The sequence below is a fragment of the Streptopelia decaocto genome, assembly GCF_964273445.1.
Source record: "Streptopelia decaocto genome assembly, chromosome: 3".
NCBI lineage: Eukaryota > Metazoa > Chordata > Aves > Columbiformes > Columbidae > Streptopelia > Streptopelia decaocto.
Genome location: NC_138656.1, coordinates 1,788,047 through 1,805,324, shown reverse-complemented (window position 1 = coordinate 1,805,324; position 17,278 = coordinate 1,788,047). Strand labels below are relative to the sequence as shown.

The window sequence follows — 17,278 nt, the reverse complement described above, 5'->3', positions numbered from 1 at the left end:
CTGTCCCACTGAGAGGCAATCGGGATGGGCTGGGTAGACAACAGCCCTTAAAAACTGGAATGATAATATGCAGGTTTTTCCATTCCTATCATTTGTCCTTAATTTGAAAATTAAATGCTTATGTCCCATCATTAACTATTCTTAGTGCTAATTTCACAGTTTAGCCCCGTGATGACTTCCTTACAGTTTTGATTTTCTTCTCTTGGTTCACAGCTGTCCTGAATTTATTTAGATTGGTTCTTAGGTTGCATTAAAAAAAAAAAAGGTTGTGTGACTCAGCCTCCATGTAGGTTTTAATCAGAATGCTCACTTAAGCACTGCCTCAAGAACACTGTCTGTAAAAGCCAGGGGAAGAGGCAGCACAGTCCTCTGTTCTGGGTAACGGCTGAGAGTAGATTTACAGCAGAGAATAATTCAGGTGAGAAGGAACCTTAGGAGGACTCTAGTGCAAAGTCCTGAGAAAACCTGTCTTCACACTTGAAGCATTTGGCTTGCATTCCTTCTATACTCTGATTTTCTTCAACAAGATTAAAAAAATACACCTCCTTGGGTTTCACGAAAGGTGGAGGTGAGGAAGTGCTTTCCATAAGGGAAAGTAACGCAGTTGTGGGGCAGCCCTGAGTGGGCATGAAAACATGTTCATGGGAAGCTGGTGAGAAGCCGAAGGGCATTCCCAGCCTCCCGTGACCCAACTCTTGCTACAAGTGCATCTCTGCAGCTTTTGCAGTTTGGGGAAAAATAATAATAATAATAATGATAAAATAATCAATGAGTATCCACAAACCAGGAAAGCAAAGTAAAGTTTCACTTATAAGCGTCTATATTACTTAACTTGCAAAGCTCTGAATAAACGCAAAGATTTCTTTATAGCCAGTGCCCACCTAACTTCTTAAGGTACTGGAAGTATATTGACTGATTTTAATAAACAAAACCACAGTTTATACTTTGAGGTGTCACCTTAAGACACATTTCGTTGCGTTCCAGCATTTAAAGCACATGCTTGGATCCCAGCAATTTCACTGACATCTTTGCACATGCCTAAATTTACACAATTACTTAATGCTGTCCTGAATAGGAATGCTGTCCTGAATTAGTCCTTCACCTTGTTGCTAGGAACTTTTATTTTTAAAACCCTCACGAAAAAACTTGCCAGAGCAAGCCTGCAATACCAAGTGTGGCCCAATCCTATTGATGGGTGGTAGGAAATGCCTGAGTAAAGGAGGGAGTAGCCTTGCTCCGAAGGAACCGTGCTGTTTACTCAGCCTCCACTTATGTTGCTGGGACACAGTTTTGAGATAATTCCGCTGAGAAGCCCAGCTTGTCTCCCATCTCGCAGCGCTGTCCCGTTTAGAGACTCTTCACATCGTTCTTGTGTCTGTTTAATTCTTTATTCTCTCTTCCTCTTGACTTAAACGGGCGGCAAGTGCCAAAAAGTGACTGAAAACAGCAATTCACGCTGTGATCCTGGATAAATTAGTATACAATTAGCAACATCGCAATGTGAGTTTCAAAATGTTAATGAAATAAAGCTGCTCCTTTAGGAAACTAGATACTTTACAGTTAATGATTTATGGTGACTCTAAATAGGATTGTGAACAGTTTACAGTGCCAGCTGAAAAAATATTGTCACTTGTACTCGCGAGATACTTCATGCCGCTCCTGAAAGAAGTGATGCCTGGCTTGACTAAAATAATCATCTCCTCAGTATCCTCTCTGCAAGATCTTATCCCTTTTAGAAACTGAATTGCAAAATTGTTAGGGTCTGAAAATGAGATGCATTTTCTTCCTGATGAGGAGCAGAATACTGCAGCGGACATGGCTGGTTCGGGACAGAATGACACGTTGCTGTATGTTCGGGAAAAGTTCTTTCCATTAACTTCTCAGAGTCATTTTCTGCCTCAAGAGGCTTTGCTGTCTTACTCCTGGACCCTTCAGGCAAGCATGTGTACATGTAATAAGCATGGAGCCTTATGGGGTAAATAAAAATTACTGCACAAATAAGACTAATAATAAATCAAGCCCAAGAGTTTTAGTACGCTGTGCAGAATTAACCTATTTACTGAATGTTCTGTAGATAAGAGATCATTGTTCTTTGCTTTGAAAAGAATTATGTTTTTAATATGTATTCAGTCATTACTTATCTGTTATGCTTTCCTTCCTTTTTATTTTCCTTTCATTGAAAATGAGACCTAACTCCTTAAAAATCATTTGGACTTGATCCTAAAACACATTGAACACTTCCCAGTCCTTTTGAAAATAACAGAGTACAAGGGCTTTCATGACTTAGTTTTCATTTCTCTGAAGTGTTTTTTGAAGCTTTGAAATCAGTTCAGAAGATCCTATCTTGTTATTATCTGAGGCAGTGTATTCCTTTTCTCTCATATTGATCTCCCTGCCTGTCCGTGCAATCTCCAAAGCGTACAAATCGTCTGTGAGATCCTAAATAAGTTTAGCTACACATCTACCAACAGAGGACGTTCAGCTAGCTGCTAGAAACCCACCTTGTCATTGGTGTCCCACCAGTGTTTTGCATTATTTATTGGTAGCATCTGATTAATTAAAACCAGCCTCTACATCAATGGAGTTGTTTAGGTGATAGATACGAAAGTTTTCAAGGTACTTAAGCCTACATGTTTACAGTCTATGAAAAAACGTCCCCTCCTCTTCAGTAGTCTCTATCTGGAAATCTTGTCTTTCGCAAAAGCTTTTAAAAAATATCTTTACAGGCCACGAATAACATTACCCACCCGACTGGTTCTTGCTATCCTTTGAAATCTTCCGCTCTCTCCTCTCCAAGGCTGTGGGTTGTTGGAAGTGTCCCCGTCTCTTGGTTCAGAGCTTGCAGAACGGAGGAATCCTTGTCCACCCCGAGGGCTTCTGCATCTAACAGCACAGGGGAGAACAGGCGTCGCGTTACATCTCTTGAGCTTACACGAGGGATTTGATTAGCCTGGGAGAAGGCTGAATGTTGCAAACCAGGGTTCGGGTTCTTCAAGCTAAGAAAAATCCTAGTAGATTAAATAATAATAGGATTGGTAAAATGATCAAAAAACTTACTTTAAAACACATTCGCTTCAGAATTTTAAACAATTCTCCCCCTTATGCTATTGCTAAGAAATTAACATACGTGTCTATTTTTCCTCTGCTCTAAGTAGACCATCTCACTAATACGTAGGTATGCATCTCCTTGCTTTACCTTTTATTTTTTGCTCTTGGCATTTATTAGTCTCCCCTGGATTCACCTTTGTCAGTTCATCTCTTGTGTCACCAGTTCACTTCTGTGAAGAAAGAGCCGCTAGTCATTATTTTTGGCCATCCAGCAGCCGCCTGAGCGCGGGCTGGACTTTCCCCTGAAGTGCAGAGCTGCAGAGCCCAGTGGACAAGCAATCACACTGGAATTAAAGCCATCTGGAAGGCATTTGAGGCAGCAAGACACCTCTGAAAGCCTTGAGAGTGATTGACAGCTTTTTCCAATAGCTTTGATGGAAGTCTAAATTGAGAAATCTCTTCCCCCATCTTGCAAGAATTTATGAGCAAAATTTATTTTGACCAACCAATATTGGCCTGCGTTCAACAGCATATGAGGCCCTTATGTTCCCCGTAGGCTTGTGCTCATTAGTTAACCTCTGCAATGGTCACAGAAAGGCTGAATTAGATTTAATCGAACATTTATAGCTGTCTACTAGAGACAAGGAGGCAGTGAAAGAGCGGTGCTGAGCGCTGCACTGATGAAGCTGTGGGCATCCCTCAGGAATGCCGAGGTGCACACAGGCTACACATCCTCGGAATTAGCTCATCTATTCAGTTTGCAAGAAAATCAAAACTGGGGACCTCGTGCCTTTTAAGGAGGGAATGGAATACACTGCAAAGCAGGCAAAATACCTTCTGAAAAAGGTGAAGGAAAGGCCTCCCGCTGCCTTTTCAGGAAGGACGGCTAAAGCTTCCCACGCGTCTCTCTTCCTGGAACCAGGAGTGAGAGGAAGCCGCAAAGCATTAAAAAACCCCTTGTCCAGTGAATCCACCGGGCCTGTTCCTTCCCTTCCCCGCAGTTGAACAGGGAGGCAATTCCTCTTTATTCCTACAGCTCTCCGGACCCAACAAGCCTGGTTTGGCTGGGCATCTCTAGTACCAGTTGTCCCGGTAGATCTCCTCCTACACGCATGCTGGGCCCCGTTCTGCCGCAGCTTTTCAACACAGACCAAGAGCCAAAGACTTGTCTGGATGGAGCAATCGCTGCTCCGAGCGTTCCCCTTTGGGGACCGAAACGGTTAATTCCTCAATGTCCTTGGCTCTGCTGCCTACTGAACAGCAACATGTTCCGGGGAGCGCCCACACTTTGTCACAACCGCAGAGAGTTTCAATAATAAGAATTTTCTTTAGTTCGGTTGTAAACTGCTCTTTCAGGAATTTCATCAGCTTGCACAGAGTAAAAGGGACTGTCAGAGGAGCTTCTTGCCCTTCCGTGACCATCTTGCAAAAGCAACTCTATTCTGACCGTGTTCTCTCCCGGGGCTCACTTACCTGTGTTCTGTATGTTTTAAGATCATCTCGAGACTTGCACAGGGCTGTATCTATTTTAGATTGTTTTTCTTGGCAACTAACGTATACTACCATGCAACCCACGTGAACAAAATTACAGGGCCCAGACAACTTTTGTACAGAATTCCTTCGGCCACAGCTTCTCTGTGGGTTTCACTTGGCAGAAGTGATATCAAGCAGAAGTCTTTCCCTCAGCTTCTGATGTAAACTAAAATACACCTTATAAATAGAAAATACAGGCACTGAGAGCGGTGCCTGTGGGCAAACAGCCACCTTTGGGCTATGGGAAAAATTTGGTTAGATATGATTCATAAATATAATGAATACGGAGCCATAAACTCGCTTTGCTCTTCACAAGCAAAGGCGCGTTCTCTGCCTTGAAAAATCAGAAGGGCAGAACCCAGAGGAACAGGGAAAGAAAAACACAAGGGAAGTAAAAATGGGAGATTTAAAGCGTGGGGAAGAAAAATGTGGGCTTGAGTTGCGAGTGGAAAGTGTAATTCTGAAGAGCACCAAGCAATGCGTGGAGTGAAACAAGGGGCTTTGTTAGGCACCGAATCCCTCTGCGCCTCACTTCTCATCAGCTCCAGCTTTAATGGTGCAAAATTCGAAGTGTAATACATTTCCAAAATAAGTTCTTGTGTGTTTTAAGCTGTAGTTGAGGTGAAGGCTCCTATTGATTACAGCTGGAGCTGGATCAAGCTGAGGATGACTGTGTTCTCCTGGCAGCCTGGTGTTTGTGAATACCTTTCATCTCATCCCGCAGCAATAATGATGATGTGGCAGCAATTATTTATCTGCTGCCTTAGGTCTTCTGCTTTATGCTAGCCAAGTACCCTACAGTCCAATTATAGAAAAGGATGCTTGCGTTTGTGTTAAATCATCTGATTTCTTCCAAAGAAATGGTAACAGCTCTATTGTGGTTTAAGAAGTTGTTTCTTTCTTCACTCTCACCGACAAATTTGGAAGCAAAGGGCCCTAATTCCGCCATATTTAGCAAGTTGAAACATGTTACAAGTAACCGTGTTATCTGATAGCACACCCCAAAGGAAAACCCCTCAAAACTTGCGTTATCCCAGGTTTCCGAGCTTCCTGCCCACCAACCAAAGCCGGAGCAGAAAAAAGGGGGCGGGGAAGGCCTCGGTTACTCACTGAATGGATTTACACGCTTGCTTCATACCGTGTAAATACTGGGAAATAAAGCATGGATCTTGTCAAACTTAAGAACTGAGCAAATAGGGAGCATTAGAAACGGCACTAATGGCAAATAGAGCTGAAGTATCTGCTGCCAAGTCAGTGAGAGATCCCACGTCCTGCCTGGCAATCACACTAAATACATCCTTTCTCCCACTTCGGGTGACCTTTCCAGGGCAGCAACGCTGTCTCTTACTTTAATCCTTTAAAACTGGAACTTTACTGGTATTTGGCCTACTTTTTTCTATTTATTTTCTAAACAAACGCTAGCCACTCCCTTCTCAAACTAACCTTTTAAGCTTCGCCAAACGCCCGTGAAGATCATAAGGTATAAAGAAATGAAATGCTCAGGCAAACAAAAGCAGGTTGCTGCATTTCAGCATCCCAACAGGCTGCAGAACACGCCGCTCGCTCGAGGAAACGCTGCCGAAATCTCATTTGCAGTGAAAAAGTGCCAGGATTATGGTCGCGCAGCATCTATTCCGAGGCAAAGCCGTGTCGCTTCCCAGCCAAAGGCCAGGGAAAGAAAAATAGCGAAGCCGTCCCAATTGCTACTCCACTTGATTGCTGCAGGGCAGCTGGGAAGGCAAGATCCTTGCTCAGAGAGCGGAGTCCATCCCAGTTTTAAGGCAAAGGAGTTTTGAAAGGAAAAATAGTGCTCTCTTCCCAAGGAAACTTCTGTTTTTTTAAATGTTAGTTTTTATTTATTACTGGCTTGTTGAAAGAACGAAGTATTTTTTGGTGTCTTTTTGCTTTTTTTGTTCCCAAACACAGAAAGAAAAAGAAAACGTGGCTAAGCCCCAGAAAAATCTTCGTTTGGGGCCAAAAATAATAATAATAATTTTCAGTTTTAAGATTATTTTTTGTCAGGTTTGTGAAAGGACAACAAATAGTACCCAAGCAGCACTCCAACCTCCCATCGTGGGCAGACCGCACACCCTCGGCTCATCTCGGTGCCGGTTCTTGCCCGTCCCTCCCCCGGGCTGACGTTCTGCCCTCGCCACCTCCAGCCACGCGGTTACGCTTCACATCCCAGAATCGGCAACGAAGCGCAGGCGTTGGCAGGTACCCAGCAGCTCTTTGCGCAGCCCGCGAGCGCTGGGGACACCTTGGTGATCCGCTACTCTGGAATTATCACAAAGCATTTCAGAAACACTATTTCTGTAAGTCAAGAACAGCTCTGTTAGTAGGGATCTTATGTCCTTTGCTTTTTTGCCCATTTTCTTTAGCCTCCCCTTAGTCACCTCTATCATGATACATCTTTGACTTTGATGTGCATTTTTCTTCCTTCAGAAATATTCAAACTGCCTTTTTTTTGTTTCTTTTACCATCAAAGAATAGATTTATTTTTCCTGGTGCCTCTGCCTCTTTTGATCCTGCCCGGCTTCACCTCTTGTATCTATTCTCTTTCGAACAAAGAATGTTTAAAACTTCCTTTTAAGCCCTCTTCATGTTAAGAATTACATGGAAAATTGGATTTTCCACTGAAGTTCCATTGGAGGGCCAGCTAATGTGAATTCCTAAGGCAAGACAGACAAAGAAGAATTAACCAGGTATTGTTCCTGATGGTTTTGTTAGATCGGTACCACCTAACGCTGCTTGTTTGAAGCAGAGATAAACCAATATTGCCACAGGAGTCTTAGTTTTTGCACATCCATCTCACCTCACTTGAACTGTGCAACCTGAACATTGTGTTTTTGTATCCCAGCTCTTCCAATCCCCTCCCGTCCCTGGAGTCTATTTCAGACCAAACCAACTGATGTTGGTTTTTTTAAGCACCATTTCCATAATTTGCTTTTATTGTTCTATCATTCAACAGTTGTAGAAGGTGTGCGAGTGGATTTCTTTTAACCATTTTTTATTTCACAAGGTGGTAAAATACAGCAGAGTGCCTGCCAATGACACTTTGTAAGTAAATAAGTTTCAGCTATGTTTCTTCAAACCAAGGCATGTGTGGGTACGTACAGCAAGACGCTGGAAGTTTCACAGAGCCATGTAAGAAAAATTCATAACTAACTAGTGCCTTCAAAGGCATTTCTGGAGTTGGAACGGCATCAGGAATCTGCTTGTTTACGTAGGGAGCTGGGGAGATTGCAGCATGTTGGTACTGCCAACAGATAGGATGATTAGTGCTAAAAACAATATCATCATTTAGATAAGCCTGCTCCTTCTGATAGCTGCTATTGAACTCAACTTGAACTTGAATGCTCTCGGCTTGGGAACTACAGTTAGAATTCCTAAAACAGCCGCAAAGACTGAAGGAGAATAAGATTTGATTGATAAAATGGGTGCCTGTATCAAATATTTAAAGTCCCTTGCTTATACCCGAAGTTCCTTACATCTCCAAGATCCGTGTTTCTCAAGCTAGCAAAGTGCGCACTGCCGCGCTGTGCACTCGCTACCCCAAAAAATAACAATTCACCTCTTGCATTTCGGACTAGGGTTGGATGTGACGTAGTTTACGCTCCGCGCGTGGCTTTGCTCGCTGTGTTGACGAGCGTTTGTCGGGCAGATAACTAACCGGCTGAAGATGTGCCAACATGCAAAAAAGAACCTCACTTTTCTTGTAGGAGGTGTTTTCCGAGTCGCCTCAGAACAAAAGCTGGTTCTTACGGTGCGCTCTGCAGCAGGAGTTTTAGGTAGAAGTTTGTGTTTTCCTTCACAGGGACCCGGCAGCCGCTGGTTTAAGTGCTGTGAAAAGGCTTGCAAAGATTTAATGAGCGATTCTTCAACTTCCTAATTAAAAACCACAAGGAGCTTTCAGGCCTTTATTTCCCCGGTATTACAGGTTGTAGCAGTAATATTTTGTTCAGTCAAGCCTAGCTAAAGGAAAATGCTTATGAGGTTTCCAAGGAGAGAAATAAACAAAATGGAAATGAATAGGGAACTTGGAACTTTTAAGTGTACGTAATTAAGAAAAAAAAATACATCCTTCAGATAATTCTGGAAACTATTAGGAGATATTCATAATTCATAACCAGTTGTTTGGTTTTCTTTCAAGCAAGGGGGCAGCTTTACATCAAACACTGACTAGCTTTTCCATTAACTTAAATAAACAAAACAGTATGCTTCAAGTTAAGTGAACATCTCTTTTTTTTCCCCCCCTCTTCTTTTTTAATAACTTGGTGAATTAGAAATAAGAACAAGACATTTACTTTCAAATAGGAAATTAGTTTGCATGCTATTTCTTCATGTTAAAAATACTTTGGAACACTCACAAAAACAATGTTAAGCTGAATTTATGGAAATGTTCCATATCAGTTTTGAAGATGATATGCCAGATGTCGGGGGGAACGCTTTCATCTGCAATAATGGAATAGTTTAATCCACCCTTGTTGTTTTTGAGTATAGTCCAAGTGTATTGGTCATCATGGGTGGGTGATCCTCGCTTGGGCAGGCATGAACCAAAAGCACAAGTTGTTAGACCTCTAGCATAAAGTCACAAGAAAGCAACAGCAGGAAATACTCTGCTGAAAGGAAAAATAAGCTATCGCAATGTAAATCAGAAAGTTACCATCATGACAACTCACATTTTGAAGCGCTCTGAGACTCGCATATACATTCCGATAATTCAGTGCAGTGTAACTTGAAAGCAGCTATGGTTCCATTTGTGGCCCCTGCAGAAAGAAAGCCAAAAATACAAATTTTAAATTAATATAGATCAATCAAAAACACAGCGTATGTTTCTTTTTGATGAGCAGGAAGGCTAATATTAACCTTGTGGTCTTCTGTTGGGGGAAAGAGTGCTCTTCCCTTTGAGAAACTTGAAACACAAAGACCTACATATTAATACCAGTGTTCTTAAGAATACACACTGAAGTAACATCGGGTAAAAACACTATTGTTAGATGTCTTTTGGGAGTCATTTTGTGGCTTTGTATCAGAGTAACAGTGTTGTCACATTAGCCATACCGCTCTTATTTGTAATAATCATTTTAATTACTGTATGACTTGAGCAGTGTTTCATGTGTCACATTAATTTCACTCCCCCTGGCTGCGAATCGCTAATGAAGTGTATCTGTTTATCAGAGCACATTCCTACAAGCTGTGTTGAACCGTGGCTTGTGCTGGTAGGGGCCTGGAAAAGCACCAAGAGCGAGCTGGAATAGAGCACGAGGCTTTTTAAGTCGCCAGCCCATCCCCGGCATGGACAGGAGCAGAACCCGTGTTTGGGCACCGATTCCGGTTGAGCACCGTGACCCTGTGGCCACTGAAACGCTGGTCCAAATGGGATGAGTCCAACTATTGTCTTACGTTGAGATACAGTGTAATTGCGGTGTAATTCCAGATCGTGTGGCATACACTGGAGAAGGAAGGTGGCATCACAGCTGGAGGCAAAGTGGAGGAGAAAGGAGTAATGCAGCAATTCAAAGATTCATTCATTTGTTTCCCCCTTTTCAGCTGCCTGCCACTCCCAAACAAACATGTGGGAGATGTTCTGGTGCTGAAAGGCATGGCTCACTCCTTTATTTAGCTATTCTGTGTGATATGTTAATTCAGTTTGGACATACCAAAGACAATAGATAATTGTGACAAAGTACTGCAGTCCAGACTTGATTATTACAGCTTGTTAACTCTGTTGAGTAAATCGAGGAAGGATGCTTTTCCTGGACCTTCAGATTCATTAAGTCACTGTAATCGGGGAACTTGCCCAAATTCATGGTAGTTGCTAACACTTTTGCAACCCAAATACAGAAATTGCACAAGGAACTATAAGTTACACTACATTTTTTTAAACATTTTCTACATTTATACTTTGCATTACTTCTATTTTGTTGTGCCATGGTGTCCAGGAGTACTAAAAGACACATCTACGAGGAGTTTGCTTTGCTGTGCTATCCGAATTTGAGAGGGGAAATGTTTCGGCGCACCAAAAGAAGTCGTGCCGTTTTTCATGAAAATCTCATTAATTTAAACATTCTACCTCACATATTTGCTTAAATGTAGGTCTTGGCTCTTACATATATTTTTCCTGTGCAAACAAGTATTTGTGCAGGTTACCTTCGCTCAACTGTGAATACTTGTTACCAGGGCAATCAGTCCAATGTACTTAACATGAAAGGGCCAAAGGAAAATTTTAAAAGGGAAAGAGAAAAACCAGCAATAAAGAGGGAGTTTATGGGCTGCTGCGGAGTTGCACAGAATTATAGACGCTACCTCATGACACTACTGGATAGTGACTGCACTGTTGGAGTGCAGTTCTCCATATTAACAGGTTTTGCCACTCCAGAAGTGAGAAATTTCGCCAAATGTTTGGTCTTTTGGTACCTACTGACCTGATGTTATGTAACAGATTTTCTGCTGGTATTTACCACCGCAAAGCGCAGCCTCCCAACGCCAATGAGTTAAAAGTTGTCTGGGCATCCAGCCCAGATGAATAACATCCCAAATGTTGAAGGAAGTAGCAAGGGAAATAGAAAAGCCTTTGACAGAAATTGTTGATAGCTTGCGAAGGCTGGGGAGGGAACCAGGGAATTTGGAGGTTGCTAATGTTGTTCCTATGTGTAAGAAAGGATCAGGGAGGATCCAGGAAACGACAGAGCAGTGAGCTTGGCTTCAGTTGCAAGAACAATATAAGAAACATAAATAAGGGACAGAATAGTTAATTTGGTAAAATAAAGTAAGCCCACGCTCATGGGAGAACCAGAGTGTTCTAATTTCTTCAAGTATTTTACCTTCAGCTGGTTATTTCTGAAAAATACTACTAAAAAGAGTCTTCTAGAGAGAAGGGAAGCCGATGAAGCGGACAAGAGTGGGAAGTTTTCCAGGTCCTTGAAGCTGGATACCTGCAGTACTGTGCAGAGGATGGTGCGTCTGGTATCAGACTCACTGGTGCCGCTGCTTACGTGGGAGGCAGCGTTTGCAGTGCAGATGAATCTCCTAGAAAAATACACCAAATCATTTGCTGCTCTCACTCATACTGAGAACTCAAAAAATTTAAACTGATTAACTAAAATAGTTATTGTTTACATTCAAAACAAATGGAGAACAGCTTGGCTGGAGCCAGCGACAAGTGCAACCCTGACATCAGTGGAATCGTTCTGGGTTTAGACTTGTAAAAACCATTCAGAAGCTGGTCCGTTGGTGCTGCTCAGTGGGGGCAGCAGTAAGAATGTGAATCCCATAAGGTCATGCGGAGAGCCCTCTTCTCGATCTGGTGGGATATTCTGCTTACAAGGTTGCTACAGACCAGAATAGAGAGAGCAACCTACAGATGTTTTGTGACATGTTTGAGCAGATGAATGCATACACAAAGGAGAGCATGAAGATGCTGTAGTAAATCACAGAGTGCAGTGAGCAGCAAGAAGCCGAGCACTTTAGTCCCAGGAGTAAAACTTACTTAAGTTAGTTAAGAACACAGTTCTCCAGCTCTGAGTACAACATGCGGGTATGAGCTAGAGGAGGAAAGGTTTAAGTGGCTTAAATAAGATGAAGGATAGATGTGTGTTGCATTTTTTTTTCTGCAAAAGCACTGGCGAAATGCATCTTGTGAATTTATATACTTAATGATACCAAGAAAATTGCAGAGATTAAGCTGTTGCATAAGTGAGCATGAGTCAGGGGGTTTGGGAAAAATGAGTCACAGCATGAAGGGAACGGAGCCAGGTTTGTAGCTCAGAAAGGAAGACTAGGAAAGAATTTTATGGATGTAGATAAGAGCCTGACAGAATGGATTTGCAGTAGAGAGGCAGAAAAACTAACTAGCTCTAAACCAAGGTACCGTACACTAGATTTAGAGAAAGCTATAGCTAAAAAGCAGGTCAGGCAAAAATTTTGTACACAACTAGTGGTTGAAATATAGAGCAGGCTGCCAAAGTCAGCAATGGAAGGACATAATTGTGTAAATCACTTCAAGAGGGAGTGCGGGTACATTTTTGGAAAATGAGGGAATCACTGGGTATAGCCATTAGTGAGGCTTGTGGAATTAAAACTATGAAATGCGAGTTGATTTCTATTTTGAAGGAATACAGGAGCAAGCTCTGCTGCCCTCCCCGGTTCTGCCGTTGTTTCTGTAGGGCCCTGCAGAGCCCCCGCAGCAGCCTGGGCGAGTCGCAGCGTTCTCTTCACCTGCAGGGAGTGAGCGATAGCAGAGGCTCCCCAGTTCCCTCTAAAGTAGCCCTGGCGGGCAGATTGGGATGAGTCCCTGGGGTCTGATGGCCATATGTGCCATAGCATGCTCGAGGACTCAGAAACATTTCTGCAAGAACAGTGTGGCTTACGTGGAATTTAATGGAGAGACCCGTGTCCTTAATTGTAGTGTTCCTCCCCCCTTCTCTATCGACCCTCTTTGCATCAATTGGAGGTTTTTACAGCAGTCATGACTGTAATTTGACAGAGGACCATACCACCGAACCCCTTTGGGGAGCAGTGAGGTTTGACTGAGCGCAAGCCTGCAGCAACAAACAGAATATGAGGGTCAGATAATTAAAGACTGGGTCATGATGCTCAATGGATCTGAGTTCAGAGTGTTCAGAGAACATGAATTCTGTGTTTTGCGATCCCCCAAGTACTTGACTTTGACACAGTCACATTCTTTCAGTGCAGTATTCTGGATGTAACGCCTATAAACAGCATATAGAAATTGAAGCACTCAATCCAATCACATTTCACATTTAAAAAAAAAATATTTGTAGTAATTTAAAGTACAAATAATAAGTCCCATCATAAGTTTGCTTTTGAGTGGCCTATTGAAAGACTACACTATCATCTGAGTTCAGTTATTACAGTGATGGAGACACTGAAGGTAACTCAGCTCCATTTTCAAGTCAGATGGATCTGCAAAAGGATAGTTAGAGGCACCCAGGCTATTTCAAAGGAACTTTTCCAGCTATGTAGACTGTAACTGTCCAGGGAACAACTGTCTGGGAGTAAAAATCTGAGCAACATCTTAGATCAGACAGTAAGTTTAAGAATTAATCTATATTTCAAAGGCTGCATGCACCAATAATCAAATACCATTCAGGTTGCTCAACAATTTAATACAAACTTACAGCTTCTGTTTATCTATAGTGAACAGCACATCCTTTTAAAGCCTTAGCTGAGATTAGAAAATACAAAGAAAAAAGAAAGGGTGATGTTAAAAGATCGTTTTCATTACTGGTTACCAAACTAATTTCAGTTACCTGCCTGGGTGAACAAATGGATGTGTAACATCTAGAAATGAAGTTTAAACAAAGCTGATGAGGAATGAGTTGAGAGTGTGTTCAGGTATCGTTTACAAGATACTTGCTCAAGGTAGAAACTTCAGCTCTGGCATCAGTTGCTGAAACATTGAGGGAAACAAACTTTATCGTGATGACACTAGACTTGGAAAAGGGGATGCAGAGGCAAGATGCTCAAGAATGAGCTTGTAAAAGCCCATTATTTTCTTTCTAGATCTGTTTCTTATACTGCACTCATCACTGTGGTATCTTGAGTGCTTTCCAGTAGTGCATTAAGCAACATGACAAACATCTGTCACATGTTTGTTCTCTCACCCTCTCCCCAGAGAGACAAGTGTGTGCAGTGGAGTGTCTTGTTTTAATTTTTTTAATTATTATAAATACACATGCACGTAACACACATTATTAAACATTCGTGCTAGAGAGGGAAGGTCAGACAAATGTATCTTGCTCTTAGGATTCGAGCTGGTGCGCTGGGTGATGTTCCTGCAGGAGTTTGTCACAGCCCAGCCCCAGCTTGCTGTCCCCATGGATGCCACATCCCTCTGGGCAGGGCTGGCTGTAACAGTCAGGAACCAAAAGTTTGGATTCCGGATATCCTAATTTACCGGTCACACTTAAGTCCAGGGATTTTGTCAAGAAAGATCAAATGGAATGAGATGGCAGGACTTAAGGAAAATCACAGGCTTTGCATAACCACCCTCTCATCCTAATATCACTGCGCCCGATACAGACCAAGAGCAGGAGTTGATCTGCCACAGAACCAGGTCACTGCCACAGAACCAGAGGGCACCGTGCGAGTTACAATAAACAAGCTAGGCATCTAATGGATTGGAAAAGTTCGATGTAAACGGGAAAAAGAAGTTCTTAGAATAAGGGAATGAAGACCTGGGAGTTACTGATTTCCATACAGAAGGGGCGTAACTGAGAAAACAAGCTGGGAGCTTCGGATCAGTCAGACCCCAAACAATTGCAGACAGTCTACCCAGTCAAGAGCTGTGAACACGTAACTGGGAGTCCCAGATCAATATTGGCACCCCCAGTGTAAGATTGTGCTGTTTTGTATGAGAGAAGCACGTACGTGTGTGTATTAGTAGATAACTCCCCCTGTGCCACCCCAGAGAAAAGTGGAGCTGATGTGCCTCATCCCGAGGAGACCTCCAGCATTGACGTTGCTCCTTCCTGCAACTTCCACTCCTCTAGCGCTCTAGTAACTCTCAGGACAGTTAGAAAAAAGAGTGTTTCTCTAATGGAGGATGATTCAGGTCACATCGAGTGCCAAGAAGCTGAAGACTTCAGTCTGGGCCTCACTCACCAAAGGCACAGATAGAGAGATCCGTGCAGCGGCATCGCATTGCAAAATCCACCAGTGCTCCTTTCCGCACTCCACGAGGGCTGGGCTGCTTCTGGTATCACACCAATACAATTCACATTTGGCACCACTTTCCGCACTGAAATCTTCCCCTCACTTCATCACCCTTGTATCAGTCACAACAGTAGACATAGCTGTAATTATTGCAATACTAGAGATTGCAGAACTGAACGTTGCGGCACGGAAACCTTTCTAGCTGCCTGTTGTTCTCCTCCCACAATGTTTTCCTTGAAGTACTTAAACATGATCTTCAGGCCATCAGCCTTCCTCTGGCTGGCCTAGGGACTCGCATCTCAACAAAAGCCATCCAGGAAAACCAGCTGAAATAGCAAAAAGCACCATGAAGACGCAGTGACACCACTGACAGAGCTCTCCTTAAGTCCACCCACAGTGCGCCACATACCAAGATGCATTTTCCTGCCATGTAGCAGCCAGGCAGGACATGCAGTCACAGTTAATATGCAAGCCAGGTTGGGATCCCAACTGCGGTAAGCTTAGGAAAGCTCTAAAGGACTCCTTGAAACAAGTCTCAAGAAAAAGTTGTTCTTCTAAACACAGATTTGTGTGGCCACAACGTCAAATCCTCCAAGAGTTTCCAAGAGAGGAGGCAGCTAGCAGTCAAACACTACTTGGGAATAATTGTTCTTCTTTCAAACTGAACTTACCAGTGGGAAAAAATCAAAGACCCCAAGTGCATAAGTCAATCTAGTCTGCTTCATTTTAGCTGGAGTAGCTGCTTATTCCGTAGAAATTAAGCTAAACAGAAATCAAGCCATGGATACAAATGGCATTTTAACTAATCCATCTAAAAAGGTAACTCATGTTGCGGTTACTCATGTATGAAGTTCCTAAAGAGCAAATAAAGCCTTTGCTCCAGTTTACTCTGCAAGGAAAAGGACTTGAGCTGCATGAGAACTAGAGCCACCTTTTCAGCTTTTGTAGAAAGCAGCAGTGCCCGCGAAGCCGGGCGAAGCCTCTGCGGGACTCGCTGTGAGCTGGGCCGTGCTCTGGCTCCCGCGTTAACGATGTGTCGGGTTGGTACGAGCCAGCCGGCTCCGCTCCCCGAAAGCCTTTACACCTGAGAATGTGCTTTTGAGCCGCGAGGACAGAGCGACGCCGTCAGCACGTCCTGCACCCACACAGCAGCCTCGGGGCCGACACTGTGCAGGAATGCAAAGAGCAGCCTCGCGTCAAAGGGCTGCTTTTTAGCCTGTCAGATAAAGAGAAGATAGATGTAAAATATTTGGACGTTTGGGGAAAGGGCAAACATTGAGAATTAATTCAAACTGTTGATGGTTTATTTTTTTCTTGAATCTTGTGGTCAAAATTGTTTTCATTTGCTATGAGAAAGAATCCATCATTTTTTCCAAAGCACCACCCAGAATCTGCCACTGGTGATGTTCTAACGTCCCCAGTGCCTATACAAATAGAGAGGTCAGCTGAGATTTGTAAACTAGAGATCATAAGTTTTAAGGAATTTGTTTATTCAGCCTCAAGTCTCCAAATTGTGTACAATGCCAAAATTAAAAAGCCCTTTCACTGTACTGTGTCAGGTTACAATTAAAAGCTCTCCAGCATTTTGGATGTTCAGATGAGAAAGCAAATTGTAATTCCATTTTAAGCAACCTATTTGTCAGCACATGCAGTTTAATTATAATTAAGTACCTCCAGCAGTTATAATGAATAGGCAAAAATCAAAATGTTTGGTTTATACTTGTATAAACTTGCATTTAGTGCGAACTAAAAGCTGCCTGAATTACCCTGAAGAGTATCGGTCTAGTCTTTGCATTTTTAGCTGTGCTGTTCAAATCCAAGCATACAGAGACTGTTTCTATGGCTTTAACAGATTGACCGAATTAGGGGAATTTCCATGGGAATGACAAGAGGCAGATCTCTTCCTGATGGGAAGGCCACCACCGACCACGTTCCAAGTCCCTGTTCATAGGAACCGTGCGAAAGAGATCACCAGAGGCTTCCTAGTGGTAGCAAAACATGTTTCTAACTCATCTCC

At 42.8% G+C, this 17,278-nt stretch overlaps 1 protein-coding gene across 1 annotated transcript in view; it reads left to right on the top strand.

The window, feature by feature from the left end:
• EFEMP1 (EGF containing fibulin extracellular matrix protein 1) overlaps positions 1–17,278 on the top strand; it is a 45,570-nt gene that overhangs the window by 15,256 nt on the left and 13,036 nt on the right. The window lies entirely within an intron of this gene.